The following is a 15,547-nucleotide window of genomic DNA, read 5'->3' on the forward strand; positions in this document are numbered from 1 at the left end:
GTCCGAATCTCTGAATCCAAAACAAATCAGGAGACCCTTTAATCTCTCTGAATCAAATTGGAACCCTCCGAATTGATTTGGAGAGGTTTGGAAAGATTCAGCAATTCAGACATAGACACAGCTTTTAATGTTTTTTATACATACCTCAAGGTAGCTGGCAGCTCTTGAACGCTGAGATGGTGGGGTGGATGGAGCATCCCATGAGAATGCAGGGGGCTCCCCAGTGCGCTCAGCAGCAGACCTGGAAATTGACTGGAAGCACTTCTGGTCCACTTCTGGGTCCGCTGGGGAGTATAAGGGGGGGACCCCACACATCCCCCCAGCTCAGTGACTGTGCTTCCTGGGTCTGTGATCCAAATCAACTAATTGAATCATTGCCCCCAATTCGGGCTAAATCCAGATTGAATATGGCTCATTTTGCACACTCCTACCAGCCAGCACCTCTGCAGCATATTAAGTTGGGAGAGAGCAGCCCCAAACTGGCAGCTGACCCCTGGGCCTACTGCCACCTAGGGATACTCCAATCCAGCTTAATGCGCTGTGGTCCGAGGTGCATGTGTAAACATGGTGCCCAGGAGTGAGAAGCTCCATTGTGATATGCATTAATTACACATATAGATTCACTCACTGTGTATTATCCATCCATTTCCAAATGAATTTATCTAATCTCCCTTCTGTAATGTTTTATCCCCCTTCTCCCTTATCTCATGGGCACCATCATTTGCGGAAGTACAGAAGAGATGACCCGCTTAAACTCTTCTCCTTCAGCTGAGCACTGTCCTACTTCCTATGTATGTTATTAATTTGGTAATACCACTGTCCTCTCTCTTACATTGGCCCATCCAATTTGGTCTCCTCTCCTCTCCTCATCTATTTCCCCATTCTCTGAATTTGTTAGTGTGCTTGTTTAACACAATTTTGAAAAGCATGTTTTCATTTGCCATTGGTACGATGGCAGAACCAAGAGGCACCAACAGGATCAAGGTTCTTTAATGCAGGTTGTGGCACCAATCAAGAATTATTCCATTTCAGCTGCATATTCATTTAGCACCTGTTTCCTCTTGTGAGGCTAAGCAAATGAATGGATGCCTCTGGACATGACCAAAATACTGCTTTCCAGTGTTCTGAAAACAGCAAATGTGGTAGTATGAGCAATAAAGTAACACAGAAGCCCCCAGGAAAGATGTGTCTTTTTAACTTTGCTGGGTTTTTGGGAATAACGCATAAGGAAAATGATTCACTCAATCACAAGGGAACAAGGAAACTGCTCCAAATGAGGGTAGATTCAGTGTGTAGCTAGGACACACTACAGCTGTATCAAGAAAAACCAGGGTAACACCAGAGACAGAAAAATAAAAGTATTCAGGAGTAGAGGAATAGAGTGTAATAGAAACCCAGTAGCTGTGTAAGTAGGCAAAATTAAGGACTGAGAGGCTGCTGTTTCTAGTTTCCTTCCTTCAGAGAAGGAGGGATATCAGCTTTTCCACCAACTTCTTTGGACTATTATCCTACTGGTGTAAAAAATCCTCAAATTAGGCAAAAACGGACCTTGGAGCATTGCAACTCTAACTGGAAAAAATACACTAGTTCTAAAGAAATAACATTAAGCCCTTAATGGGTTGACTGATTGCAAACAAACAGATAAAATCAAGCTTTTCTTCCTCTGTGAATGCCATTCAATTTCCTTCCCTTTCCACTTCTTTCTCACTCCCTGAAGAACAAAAATCAGCCACACAGTGCCTTCTGAGTGCTGCCTGCTTGCTTTCTTCCCTGCCCACCTACTATAAGGAGCAGCTCCTCCCACCTGCACATAAAAGCCAAAGCATGCTACCAGCTGCTGATCAGAGCACTTTCTCAGTCCTCCACTGTTGTGAGCCAGTGATCTTCTCTCCTTGGATCTTGCGTACTCAAGGTAAGACTCTTGCCACTTCAGGCTTCTGTTCTCCCAGGCTATTTTGAGGAAGTCTTAATGCCAGCTCTCCACTGCCTTGCTGGGTGGTGCTGGTGTAGCTTTTTTCAAATGAAGTGTCATCTGACATTTAGGTCAGTAACAATCTGTTGTTTTAGCAATGAAATAAAAACATATCTTGCTGGGACACACTGACAGATATGCTTGAGAAAGGCTCTTCTGATCCTTTCTAATGGTCTCAAAATCAAATCCTGCAGGATTATTTTAACACTTTTTAAAATCCCTCTTACTATTTTCCATCTCAAAAAGAAAAACTCAGTTGAAGCTATCAGTAAAAACGTAGTTTAAAGCTGCCTAATATTTTTCCTTTAAAAGAAATAGTACATTCAAAATGCCTGGTGATCATATAGGAGATTTTTGGAAAATTACAAGAGAGTTTTAGCAAATCTTATCAGAAAAGTGCATCTTTCCAGATTTTACTGCTTTGAAAAAAAAATTGTTTGAACTACTGGATTTGGGCAGGATCTAGTGATGAGCTGGGTGTTACAAGAGGTGAATTTCATTTACCATTCAGGACTAACTATGCTTTTGGAACATGTTTTAAGAGCAAAGTTTTATTCCCTGTAACAACAGAACTTTGTGTGCTGTTCCTTTACATGATAGCTGTTTGAATTAAATTTTTATTGGCTACATATACAGAAATATTATGTTGGTACAGGAAAAGAGTAGTAAAGAGAAAATATTATAGCCTGATGGATAGAGTAAAAAGCTGAAGCACATTAAACAGAAGACAGTGTTTCAAAAGCAGGGTGGTACTCACTTCCTTTTGCATCTGTCCACCTCCACAGAGACAAATCTCAATGACTAGAACCAGTTTCTCATGTTGTGAGTCCGTGCATTTTTAGCACATGGTCACCTGTTTAAAGAAATTCCATCATATGAGCTCTAATCCTAGAATCCTGCCATCAGACTCAGCAATGAGAGAGTTCAGGAATTAATAGTAAGCAAACAGTAGATATTGATTGTATCTACTGTAAATCTCCTAGACAGAACACATTCCTGCAGTTAACAGTGAATATTTTCTTTACTGTGGCCAAAAATCTCTTTTTCAAGTAATAATGTGCTTTTTTTTCTGGGTTTTTTTTAAATAGAAAAACCTTCATATAAATACGAGTATTTTTGCACATTAACTATACTTACAGTACCTACTATAGAGTTTTATAACATTAACTCTGTTATGCCATCCTTTTCTTTTTAGTGTATTGAGATTTGACCTTTATTTTATACATGATCTATTGTAGCTCCCTAATGTGAATATAGGAAACGTCTTTATTCAGCAATTTGCTAGAAAGTTTACATGAGTATCTTTTAAAATATTCTCAGTTCCTGCAGCTTGGTTAGCTTTGGAGTAAAATTCTTTTTAAAGCAACTGATCCATATACATTTTGTCTAGAAGACTAATTAAATAAAGCCTAAAAAGAGTTCCTTCCCCACCCCCCAAGACATTTTCATGCCTCTTTTGCAAATTTTTATTTCCTAGTTAACATCTGATATTTGCAGCAGCAAATAATTTTAGAAATGTATTGTTTATAAAATTTAGGTTATAATAAAATTCTATTTGTCATGCACAATTTTACTTTAACAGAGTAAGCAAGGAAGAAACCCATCATAAAGTGCCTTTGACTCAAAAGATTTACATGTATTAAAATACCTTTTGTTGGAGGCTGCTTTGAAATGTGTCATTTTAGGCACATCTACACATGTAATTAGTGCACTTGAATAATCTCTGGAGCTTATTGCTCCAGAGTCTTTTGCTCCCAGGTGTGCTGTTTAAATGTGTGCCCAGGAACAACTAACTCTGGATCAATCCACTCTGGAACTTATTAATATGCTGCACGTGGAGCCCATTTGAAGCAGCCCCAGTTAGCAGTGGCATCGGGGGAGCGGGGAGGAGGGGAGGGTCAGACTGCCAGCCTAAGGCTGTTCCCACCAGTCTCAATAACGTGCTGTGGAGGGGCTGGCTGGAGCACAGGGATGCTTTAGTGCAGGGCTAGCCAGCAGGCAACTCCTGCACTGAAGCACCCTTGTGTCCCAGCCAGTCATGTCAGTGTCTGCATGTGTGCTGCTGTGCATGAAAACTCCCATGCAGGGTAGTATTTGTGTTTACAAGTGTTACCCTGCTGCAGAATATATTACTTTCCTGCTTCCTAGTAGGCCTGTACATGTAGATGCTGAGACATTTACTGCAAAGCTAAGTAGTCACCTCTGAAGTAAACGTCTCATGTAGGCACGTCCTTTTTGCATCTGTAATCAGACAGTACAGCATCTCTCACAGGTAACACATCCCATAGTTCAACTTAGCGTCATTTCATACCAGTGGGTGAAGGGAAGTTGGGTGCAGAACATTTTCCAGAAAAATAATCCTTTCAGAAATGTGCTGTTGAGTTTTGTTACACAGCCCTTGTTTATCTTGGTGCTGAAATGAAAATGCTTTGTATAAGACCAGTTTCTACTCCTATCATGACAAAAACACACTCTATAAAATGCACCCTATCATTTTAAAATGGTGTGGCAACCACATGCTAAACAAGTAAGGGGTTGAGAGAAAACTGGCTTGGATACTAGGAAGCTGAGAATAAGATAAAAACCACAGGGAAAAAATTCTGAACACCACAATTTTTAAGTTACACTAATGGAGACATAATAATGACAGCAACAATCTTAGGGTGGTCATGTCCAGTCAGTTTTATGTTTAAGGGGCTTGGTCCAGAGTTGATGGAGTAACTCCCACTGCCAATGGGCTCTGTACCAAATCCCTAGTTACACAGTGTAAACTATACAACTATCTACAGTCATAATATGACTTCTGCTATTGGTGTTTAGCGAGCACCCAGGTACCTCTATGAAGCCCTGTCCCCCTGTGTCTCCCCCACATAATGTGGCTGGTGAATTTAGGCATGAGAAAATTATTTGCTCATGGTGATGCCAAAAATCTGTGACAGAGCAGAGACCTGAACCCTGTTTTTCTGGGTCCCAGTCCAGCACTTCCAACAAAAGATATCCTTTCTCTTTCTCACTGTAAAACCCTACTTGGTTCTTTAGGACTGACTCATCCTGGTGAAATGAACAAGGAAAAATTCTCCCTTCCTTCTTCCCCTTTCCCAATCTTCCATCTCTTCCTACCATTGCTAGCCAGGAAATTATATAAAGCATACACAGTAGACCTGACACTTGGCAATAATGTTCTAATAAACTTCAAAACTCAAGTTCACATAGAAAATTGGAGGCAATTATGCAAAATAATTCATATGCTGAGCATCAGATGCACTGCATATTTTTATTTTAATGAGGTCACATGATAAAAGAAGAAATTGCCACTTCTGTGAGAAAATTAGGAGTCCACTGTCATCCTGAGTCTTACTGCTCTTTGTCATTGGGACAGGGCAGTTGTAAACCATATAATCCTTTTTACACTCTTTTAGGTGGCTTTTCTATAAACCTTGCATTGCCCCGTCTGAAAGTGTAGAATGTTAATAGCTGCTGTGGTCTTGTAACTGTGCTGTCCTAAAATCGGAGTTGAGGGGGAAAACAAATCTCTGTAAGAATGTTGAGCTTCTTCCTCATGTGCTGTGCATAAAATTTGAAACATGCTCTCTCTCTGATGGAAAGCCTGAAGGAAAGAGAAGTGTGGTCCCCATATCTGTGGCCCAAATATGAGACACATATGAAGTGAGATATGCAAAAGTCTAGACTCTGGTTAGCTCAAGGCATATGAAATGGTCCACAACTCTATAAGAAATACTTATTTAGGAGAGAATTGGAGTGTCTCCACTCTTAGAATGTGTTATCACACACTGATGTTTGGTCTATGAAACAATTGCCACAGATGCCTTTGGGGCCATTGGCTCACCTTCTGTCAAGATAAGTTTCCATGACTGACAAGAAGCCCAGGGACAGAACAAGGAATGTGGGAGAGAATTAACAGATCAGTAGAACCGATAAAGAAAGCTGCTCACTAGAACACGAATAACCAAAAGGCATATACAACTGAGCTGGGTTTATAATGTGCCTTGAAATACTGTAGTGTAAGTGAAAGAATACGTACAAAAGTACAAGCTGCAACTGGATGAAAGAGCTGTAAATAGGTTCATAGAAACTAGGGTGAGCAAGCAGGTCAATACTGTCAAATGACTGCCTATTTTTTGACTGGTCAATTATAGCAATTTTACAAGAAAAGCAATTTTTTTGTAATTTTATACTTTTTTTTTGCGTGTGTGTTTTGACACATTTCTGAATGGAAAACATGTGCTTTTCCTATGTGTTATTTGGACCTATTGGAATTTTTTTATAATTTTTTTTTTTACCAATATTTGACCAGCTTATTGACCAAATTTTATTTGACCAGTCAAATACACAACTCTAATAGAAACTGGCAAGAAATTGGCTCTAACACTTAAGGGTTGGCAGCAGGAAGTTAGTGTCTATCCCACATACTTACACCTGGAAAATAAGGTTTTCTTGTTTGCTTTTTTGTTTTTAAACAACAAAAAACTTCTTTGTACATACAGTAGACCCTCACTTACATGAACCCCATTTATATGGGCATTCAACTCCAAGCCTTATACAAGAAAAGTCAGGGGAAAAAAGAGCAAATACCTGTGCATGTCCAGGTTTTTGTATTAGATTTGGTAATAGCATTGTTATAAAAGTTCTGGACTGTTGCATAGGGGCTTTATATCTTTATTTCTTTTTGGACACTTTATATTACCATCTTGCATATCTGAACACTTTGCATATATGAGCATGTTGCATATATAAATAGAGACTGGCTCATTGGTCCACATAGGTGAGGATAGTGTATTATTATGGTAATGAAACAGGTTTGAGTAAAAGCAAAGCTTTATTGGTCATCCTCCTCCCCCCACTACATTTTTTTTGCGCACTAATTAACAGGTCTGTTTGTAAGGTGCTGTTCTGGAGAGGGGTCAGGGGTGGGGAGTCTATCCTGTTTGGGGGTATGACCAGGCTGATACGCAACCATCCAGCTGCAGGTGCCATAGAGAGTGCCACAGAGTAATTCTTTTCTGTCAGCCGCAGGAAGAAGAAGCATGTTGTTCCAGTATCTGGGCCACACCGAATTATTCAGGAAGAGCAAATATGGGATTTTCTGTCTCTCTGCTACCACGTTTTACTAATCGCAGAGGAGAAGAGGTTGGCTTTACCTCTGAACCTTTTGCCTATCCTATGACTGTCTACTTTGTTTCTGGACCTACCATCTATTGTGAGCTTTCAGGTTCTTTCTTATTCTGGGGGCGATTTTTCTATCTTCGCAAATTTTGTACTTCTGCAAATAAAAACTGTTAATCATGTTATAATGGAGAGCAATCCTAGGCTACAAGGAAAGGCAATGAAGCATAGATGGTTTGTTCTGTCCTTGATGGAAAATTAGGGAAATTAAAAATGATAACTAAAGGTGCCTAATTGGGCAGATGATCCTTTAAGTTTTCAGTGTAACTGTGTGCAGTTGAGTTTGCCTTCTGATAGCTGGAGTTCACAGAGGATAAGAGATCTACTACTGGCCCCAGCCAACGGCATTTGCCTTTAGAATAAATTGTAGAGGATGGTAAATTTGGAACATAATGACAAGGGTCTGTGTGAACATATGGATGAATTATAGTGCTTAGCCTTTTATTCATGTCCTCCCGAAAGAAAGCAACGGTTTCTGAAAACATTGTCATGTATAAGTAATCTACTGTGTCTCATAACTGTATTCTAGATTTCTATCTCTAGTTAGCATATGGGTGTCTTTTAGTGAACTAAAATGCAAAGTTTCTGATTCTTGGCCAAAGCCAGATGGATAAAATCCTAATGCTTTTTGAATGGAAGGTCAAATGACTGAGGGACTATATTAGTAATTCTCAACCAGGGTTCTATGGCACCTGGGGTGCCTTGAGATTCTTCCAAGTGTGCCATGCAATGTTAGCACTGTTAGGTATGCAAATTTGATTCACAAGGTAAAGCCAGAGATTTCAAATAGGAATCCAGAGTGTCAAAAACATTCTGACCAGTTATGGTCTGAGTTCTTTGCAACAGAAAAATTGCTCTAGTATTTTTACACATGCACAAAGAGTGAAAACTAAGTTGGCATTTTCTGAGGGGTGCTTTGAGTCCAGAAAAGTTGCGAATCAGTGGACTAGATCTAATGGACCCTTATTAATACTAAGTGTGAAATACTGCTCTCTTCTGGCTGAAAAAAGATCAGACCTGTTGGAGTGCTTATCAGCTCCCTCTCCTGGCTGCAAGGGCTGCAGCTTGCAAAACAGCTGTGTTTGTGGAGGGGAAGGTCATAAGTTCTGGTCGCAGTGCTACACAAAGGCACAGCACTGATGACTATGGTGTCTGTGTATGTATGTGGACATCATTCTCTACAGGGTCGCATCCACAGTTACACTGAGTTCAACAGGAGGGCACTCAAAAATAATAGTCTGTTCCCGGAAGGCTAGAAACATTCCACTAAGGATTTAAAAGCATCTTGCCAGGCCCGTGATCTACCAGCCTACTCAGTTAACACATCCCTCTATCGTGAATAATATTTGAGACACACACCCCTTGCTTTTCTTTTCCAAGCCTACCTTTTTCATTGTATTTATACACTAAAAACATAGTTCTGGCAAATATATCCATATCATAGGTGTTCACAAAGCATGTCAATGATTTTTGAAAAAAATCTATATTCACAGAATGTTTAAATGATACCAGGAAAAATGGAAAAAGAGCTACAAAACAGAAAAAGAGCCTAAATCCATCTTCCCTGTACTCTAAAGGATAGGCCTGCTATTTAAATGGATATGAGCTCTTTTCAGTACAGGTGGGAATGAAAAAACAAATTCCATAATCAGGGGCTTTTAATCCCTGAGTGAACTACAGGCAACCCCTACTTAACACTGTTTTGCTTAGTGCCATTTTGCTATAATGCTCATTTTAAATTGATACCTGATTTCACTTAGTGCTCAGTGAGTTTCATTTTAATGCTTGTAGCCATCATCTTGGATCATTAAAAAGAACTGTGGTTGCCATCTTGGGTCATCAAATACTTTCAGCTTCGCTTAACACTTGTTTCACATAATGTTGAGTTTTTCAGGAACCAATTAAGAGCACTAAGCGGGGGCTCCCTGTACCCCAGTCCCTATGTACATGCATCTGTAGAGTCCTGAGCTAGAGACAGACATTCAAAAAGTCTGACCCTGAATTGATTCAATCTTTGCAGGTTAGTCTAACCTCCCTAGGCTGAACCACTTTGTGATAGTACAGACATCCTCTCTGTACTGAAAATGCAGGCATATGGCTGTAGTAGTTCAGGCTAGAAGCCAGGGCAGGGGCAGTGTTAAAGCATTCCTCCCTTCCCTTCTACAGCACTGAGCTGAGGGGGGTGGGGTGTGGCCAGGCCCTGGCAGGATGCTCTGATTAGGGAGGGGTCCCTCCCCCTCACTGATCAGTGAGGGAGCCAGCAAGGATTCACACAGCACTTAGTTATACAGCAGAGAGCATTTATCAGCCCATCAGCAAAACAAAAGTATCTCTCATTAGTTCAAGCTCCTCTTAAACAACTTGTTCTAAAGAAGGAATGGAAGGATATTACCAGCTACCTGTTGATTAGCTCCAAAAAGCCATAAGTGGCACTTTGTCCAGTCTCCCACAGCATGGATTATAGCCATCTTGTGGTATGCTAGCTAATGCTGAGAAGTATTTGTATATGGCAGAGGGGAGGGAAGAATTCTTACTTCAGCACAGAGTGGTGAGGGGGAGGTGGGCAGCAGGAGAAAGCCAGGCAAACCCTGCTGTACATGCAGTCTCTGCCAGAGCTGCAGCCAGGGAGCAGAGGGGAAGGACCAGCCCAGCTCTCTGGAGCAGAGGGTCCTGCCCAGCCCAGAGAGCGTACTGGGATGCTGGGGAACTCTGATTTAAAGTAAACCAGGAAAGGGTCTGGGACAGACATTGCATAAACTGGTTTGACCCAAATCAGTTAAGTCTGATACTACATTCAACCAGATTTATCTCAAACTGGTTCCAGCCATTTTCCAACCAGTTTAGATGCACTGAACGTCTGTTCTGTTACAGGTTTAAACCAGTTTTTGATCACTTAAATTGGTTTCTGTAATGTCTTCCCCTAGTCCTGAGGTCAAGTGCACTAGCTGATTGCAACTGCTAGGGCTGTCAGACAGAGGGAGACGGGGGACATTTACATGAGGTGAAATCCTCCTAATCAAAACCAGCACCACTAAGAACATCTACGAATAAGCTTGAAGCCTGTTCTTTGGTATGTCTGTGTTATACGCTCTTATATTCTGTGCAACTATTCACTGCAATAATCTTCTCACTGGACACAGGGAAGGCACATATCAACACAGGAGAGCCTGCCTCTGACATTAAAGGAAAAACATTCTTGAAAAAGGAAAAGAAAAATGTTTGCCCTTTTTTGCTACCTACACTACCAGAATAACAGAATCAATCCCAGATATAACAAAGCCCCTATGATATGAACCAAAGTGACAAAAAGATAACACAAGCCCTGACACAGAGGTGCTGATATCATCTCAGATTTATTCAGTTTGATTTTTAAAGGTACATAACTGAAGATGGCATAGCCTCGGGGCTACTCAAAGCAAATGCAATCAGATTGCTGGTGAAGAAACCTTGGAAAAAACCTTGGAGCAGTCCCTTGGCTGTACACTTGATCTTAGCTCTCGTGTTCTGTTATCCCTAACATGCATGGAGCTCCAGTGTGAGCAGAATATCAGAGCAGAGATCTTTTGCATGCTTCAGAGAGCAAAATTTGCTTTCAATTTGTCTTTAAAAGGAAACAAAAAGCAGAAAGAAAAAATGTTCCATTTCCTAGGTTTTTTTGTGAAGTAAATTAGCTAAGTTTAGTCCAGTGCTTAGCTGACAGACATTAACACAAGACTGGGGCTTTTCTGGCAGTCTCAACCAAGAAGCCAAAAGGTGGGTAGGCCAGGTCAGGACTGAGGAGCAAAGGCAAACAAGCAGGGCAGTAGAGGAAGTGTACACTGCCAGAGCCTTTATTGCATTGTCCCTTATGGATAAAAGACTAATTTAAATTTACAGGTTGTTTCTGCTGGTGACGCTATGTTGCTGTAGCTCACCAATACAGCAACATAGCACGGGCAGGCACAAAACATGAGCCTGATGCTATGTCAGTGTAGCAATGAGCTACCTCCTTATTGTGCATTGCTACAGTGACATAACATCTAAAAATAACCATGCACCACTGGGAAAGCACAGTATAACAGCACCATGAGGGGCATGTGTAGATGTGCCCACAGAGTAACTAATTTAGAACCTCCAACAGGTACTAAAATCCATATAAATACATTTTTAAAAAGTAAAGTGCTTGATACTCATTTCTTTTCCACCAGTGGCTAGAATTTACCATAGTAGCTAATCACATTGTTTGCTACAAAAAGTGCAAACTTTAGGACTTGAGGAATAAGTCTCTTGAGCTTTAACAGTTCCAAAAATGTCAGCACTTGTCAATGTGTTTTTGACATAAAACCAAAGCAATGTTAATAAATGAACTTTCCAAGGAAAGTGGCCAAAACTGATTCTTAGATTTCTTTTTGGTAATAAACTGCCTCTGTGGTTGCTGATCAGATAGGGAGGAGTTTTAAAGAGGCCAAAGCCACATTCTGGTCAACCCAGAAAGAAAAGTTTAAGAACCCTCCAGCTGAACAGAGCCCTCCAGCAAATAGAGAGAGTCCTTCCAAGTCTGACAAACGGTGTGTACATTGGGGGTGGAAGACTGGAGTTCAGCAAAATCTAACTTTTCCCATGAATGCTGTGGAGTCTCTCTGGGGTCTATTTCAATCTAGTCCAAGACTAGCCCTGGACACAATGTCCAGTGTGGTGCTGCGGCAGGTACGTGAACTCTTGGTAGTTCTGGAACTTATAAATCATTGGCTGACTGTCTAGTCAGGGTCACTACTATGCTTGTGCCCTACTTTGCAGTCCTTGTGGGAGCTAATGAGGCACTAGCCATGATTGTTCTGTCTTATCAGGTTGATGGGTTGCCACAGAGAATAAACTCTAGAATATAAATTGGCAAAAAGGTGTCTAAGGTAAACTCGGCATGCTGGTCCAAATTCTTTCGTCCAAAGGGGGTGGCAGGACTTGGCAAAAATGTCTGTTGGTTTCCTCAGCCCATTCAATTGCAGAATGATGTGCACGTGAATTAAACAAGTGGAATAGATAGGCAGCAGCATAGCAAATTCCTCCTGTAGCCACAGGAGGCTCTGTGCTGGCCATTTGTGACTCCAGGGCTTGATACAGACATTAGAAAAGCCCGAGGCAGAATTGATCTAAGTTATGCCATTTTCTTTATGCAGTGTAGTTTAGATCAGTAGTGAACAACACATTCACCTTATGTTGGTGGGGGCGGGGTGGGGGGGGCAGCAAATCTTAGGCCAGGTTCCACCATTTTTAAACCAGTTCCTGTGCCAAACTTCATTATGTTACAGGTATAGGCAGGTTTCTGATCGCTTATGCCAGTAAAAGTGTAATGTCTGTACATGGCCCTTGAAGATCTCCCCAGTTCCAGGCAGCTTGGGTCCAATTTGAATATGTACTGCATGGGTTTCCACAGTTACTGCTGCTCCATGAATACTTTCAGGGAGTGTTTTCCTAGTGCCCAGCCACAAACTCCCTACAAGCCATAAATTGTTTTCTCAGAATTGACATGGTTTCTTGTGCAAACAATCAAATACTGAAGCCATCACTGGGCCAACCATTTTTTGCCATTAATAACTTTGTATGTGAAAATGAGTTAATGCATGTAGGCTAGGTAAAAGCCATTGTGATAATAAATTGGGAACAGTATCGATATATCACTAATCAAAGGCAAAAAATGCAGTTTAGAAACAAGGGTCTGTTTTTTAATCTTCTGTTCCTGTGCTAAACTCATCACATTATTTTTAACTGTTGGGTTTAAAAAGACTTCATGAATATTAATGGTTTACTCGAGCTGGTTCATGAGCAGCTGGTTACAAATAGTTAATACCTAAATTTCAAACATTTGGTTAATTTTGACAGGGCATAAGGGTCCTGTGCTCTATTTCTAGTCCTCAGTTGAGTAAAAATAATTCTTATAATCATCGGACTCAATGATCTACTAAGGTCCTTTCCAACCCTAAAAATCTATGAAATTTCAGGCACAAATACACACCAGTCCTAGCACTAGTTTAGAATATTTTCAGTTCAATTATTTATTGGACAAATCTGCCGATAGTTGGAGATATGCTCCCAGCTGCAATCCTTTTAAACTCTCTAGTATTATTTTAGGACATGAGAAGGAGAAGGTTGCAAAAAGTATTTTCCAGGTGGGCCCATCCATCAGGTGTGTTTTGACAGAAGCAATTATAATTTAATGGAAGTTCACAGACAAAAGTGTTGAACTCCTCAAGGGACATGTTGTGCTTCATCAACTCTCACTGAAGCTAAAGAGAACTGAAGACACTTAGCACTTCCTAGGTTGCACTCTGCACCTTGTAACTTCAGCCTCAAGACATAGTAACCTATCATTTCTCCCTTTGCTCCATCGCATAAGATAACACATTGCAACAGGAAATATTTTGGCTTACAAAGTTACTTAAAATCACTTGCTAATCCACTAAACACTTCTGTTGTGCTGCTTAAACTCTAGTATTTGACTCTCAAAATGGTCAACATAATGTTTTAGTATATTACATATTTTAAAACAGTGATACTTGTGAGATTGCTAGATTTTTCTGGTCCCTTACTCCTGATACAGCAACAGAATAAACACAGAAGACTTAGAAAGTGGATTGTGTTGTCCAGCATTTAAGTTCTGGACCAAGGAAAGCTGGGTTGAGTTGTTAAGTACTTGATTGGCAGTGTACCAGGGAAAATTCAACTACCACAGGAAGTGGAGCTAGAAATTCAGTTAAGTGGTGCTCTGCTCCAGTGGTGACCTGGAAGTAAATGTCTCAGTTTGGTTCTAGAGGTATGTGTGCTGCTGGCAATGCCATATTCTGGTCAGGATGTGAAACTGCAGTGAACTGCTCTTGTGGTCTCTTAATCACATGGGGTGCATCCAGATGAGCATGGATGTTTGGTTCCCTGGGGTCAAGTAATGGCAGTGCACCTTGCACCATTGTTACTTGTCCTTGGGGAATGCCCATGCCACATACACTTTCATGCACAGCAAGTTGTCCTGGGTGGGGTAGGGGAGGCTGGCTCCAGCAGCCTTACCTGGGATCTTGGGGGGCTTCCCGGGGCTGCAACTGTGGCAATTCTGCTGTGCAGAGGCTGGTTGGCAGCTGGAGCATGGCTCTGGACAGCCCAGCTCTGCCTTTAAGCAGTGAGCACTGTCTGTGCTTGTGCTGCTCTGTTTTTTTTTCCTCTGTCATATATTTTAATCCCTGGATATCCATGAATAAAAAAAAAAAAAAAACCCATGGGGGAAAAAAAGCAGAGCAGTGCATGCACAGGCAGTGCACCCTTGCAGCATGGAAAACATCTAAATGGGCGCTATGTGGTGCCATGGATATGTTTGAGGTGTCACGTACCACATGGCTGTGCTTGTCTGGACATGGCCATCGTTCTTTTCACAGGACAATGGGTCTTACTGTCATCATCCTGGTTAAATTGCAGTTGTGGAACTTATGCTTTACTCCCCTAGAATCTCCCCTTCTGTAACTTACAGGATACAGCATTTTGTTTGACCCCTCCCTCCCCCAACATGTATGTCTTAAAATTGCTTTGCAGCATTGCTGTGTACTGTTTAAATACTAGCAGTGTTTGATACTAGCAGGGATTGAAAAGACCAGAAATATCACTCCAGCATTGAACTTCTGATCAATGCTGAGTGGATGAGAATATTAAAGTGAGGGCTGGCTCATCTCTGGATGGGAAATAATGCCCAGATGAATCTTGCAGGTATCAGGGGCAGAAGAGAAGGAGGTGTGGTGACCTGAATGGACCAGTAAACTCCCCTGTTCTCAGCATGTTTCACAGTTTCATAGTTTCTAGGGTTGGAAGGGACCTGAGCAGATCATCTAGTCCGACCCCCTGCCATGGCAGGAAAGAGTACTGGGGACAAACGACCCCAGCAAGGTGTTCATCTAACCTCCTCTTAAACACCCCCAGGGTAGGAGCCTGCACCACTTCCCTTGGAAGTTGGTTCCAGCTCCTAGCCACCCTAACTGTGAAGTAGCGCTTCCTGATGTCTAACCTAAACCTACCCTCTGCCAGCTTGTGACCGTTATTCCTGGTTACTCCTGGCGGTGCTCGGGGGAACAGGGACTCCCCCAATGCCTGCTGATCCCCCCTGACTAGTTTATAACAGGCCACTAGATCCCCCCTCAGCCTTCTCTTTTGGAGGCTGAACAAGTTCAGGTCCCGTAGCCTCTCCTCACAGGGCCTGCCCTGTTGTCCCTTGATCATGTGAGTGGCCCTCCTCTGGACCCTCTCCATGCTGTCGACATCCCTCTTGAAGTGTGGTGCCCAGAACTGGACGCAATACTCCAACTGTGGCCTGAGCAGTGCCGCATAGAGGGGGAGGATCACCTCTTTGGACCCGCTCGAGATGCATCTGTGGATGCATGA

General features: G+C 41.7%; 1 protein-coding gene across 3 annotated transcripts in view; it reads left to right on the forward strand.

Annotated features, from left to right (window-relative positions):
- The first annotated feature begins 1,778 nt into the window (after positions 1–1,778).
- The window catches only part of COL8A1 (collagen type VIII alpha 1 chain), a 164,134-nt gene continuing 150,365 nt past the window's right edge, over positions 1,779–15,547 (forward strand). Inside the window, exon 1 of one of the 3 annotated variants that reach the window (XM_090055981.1) lies at positions 1,779–1,912. The gene's annotated coding sequence lies outside the window, so the exon portion shown is untranslated. The remainder of the gene's footprint in view (positions 1,913–15,547) is intronic. The other 2 variants (XM_090055966.1, XM_090055974.1) reach the window with 2 other exon arrangements.

This window comes from Crocodylus siamensis, chromosome 1, assembly GCF_052110815.1.
Source record: "Crocodylus siamensis isolate JL-2025a chromosome 1, ASM5211081v1, whole genome shotgun sequence".
In the NCBI taxonomy this organism is placed as follows: Eukaryota; Metazoa; Chordata; order Crocodylia; family Crocodylidae; genus Crocodylus; species Crocodylus siamensis.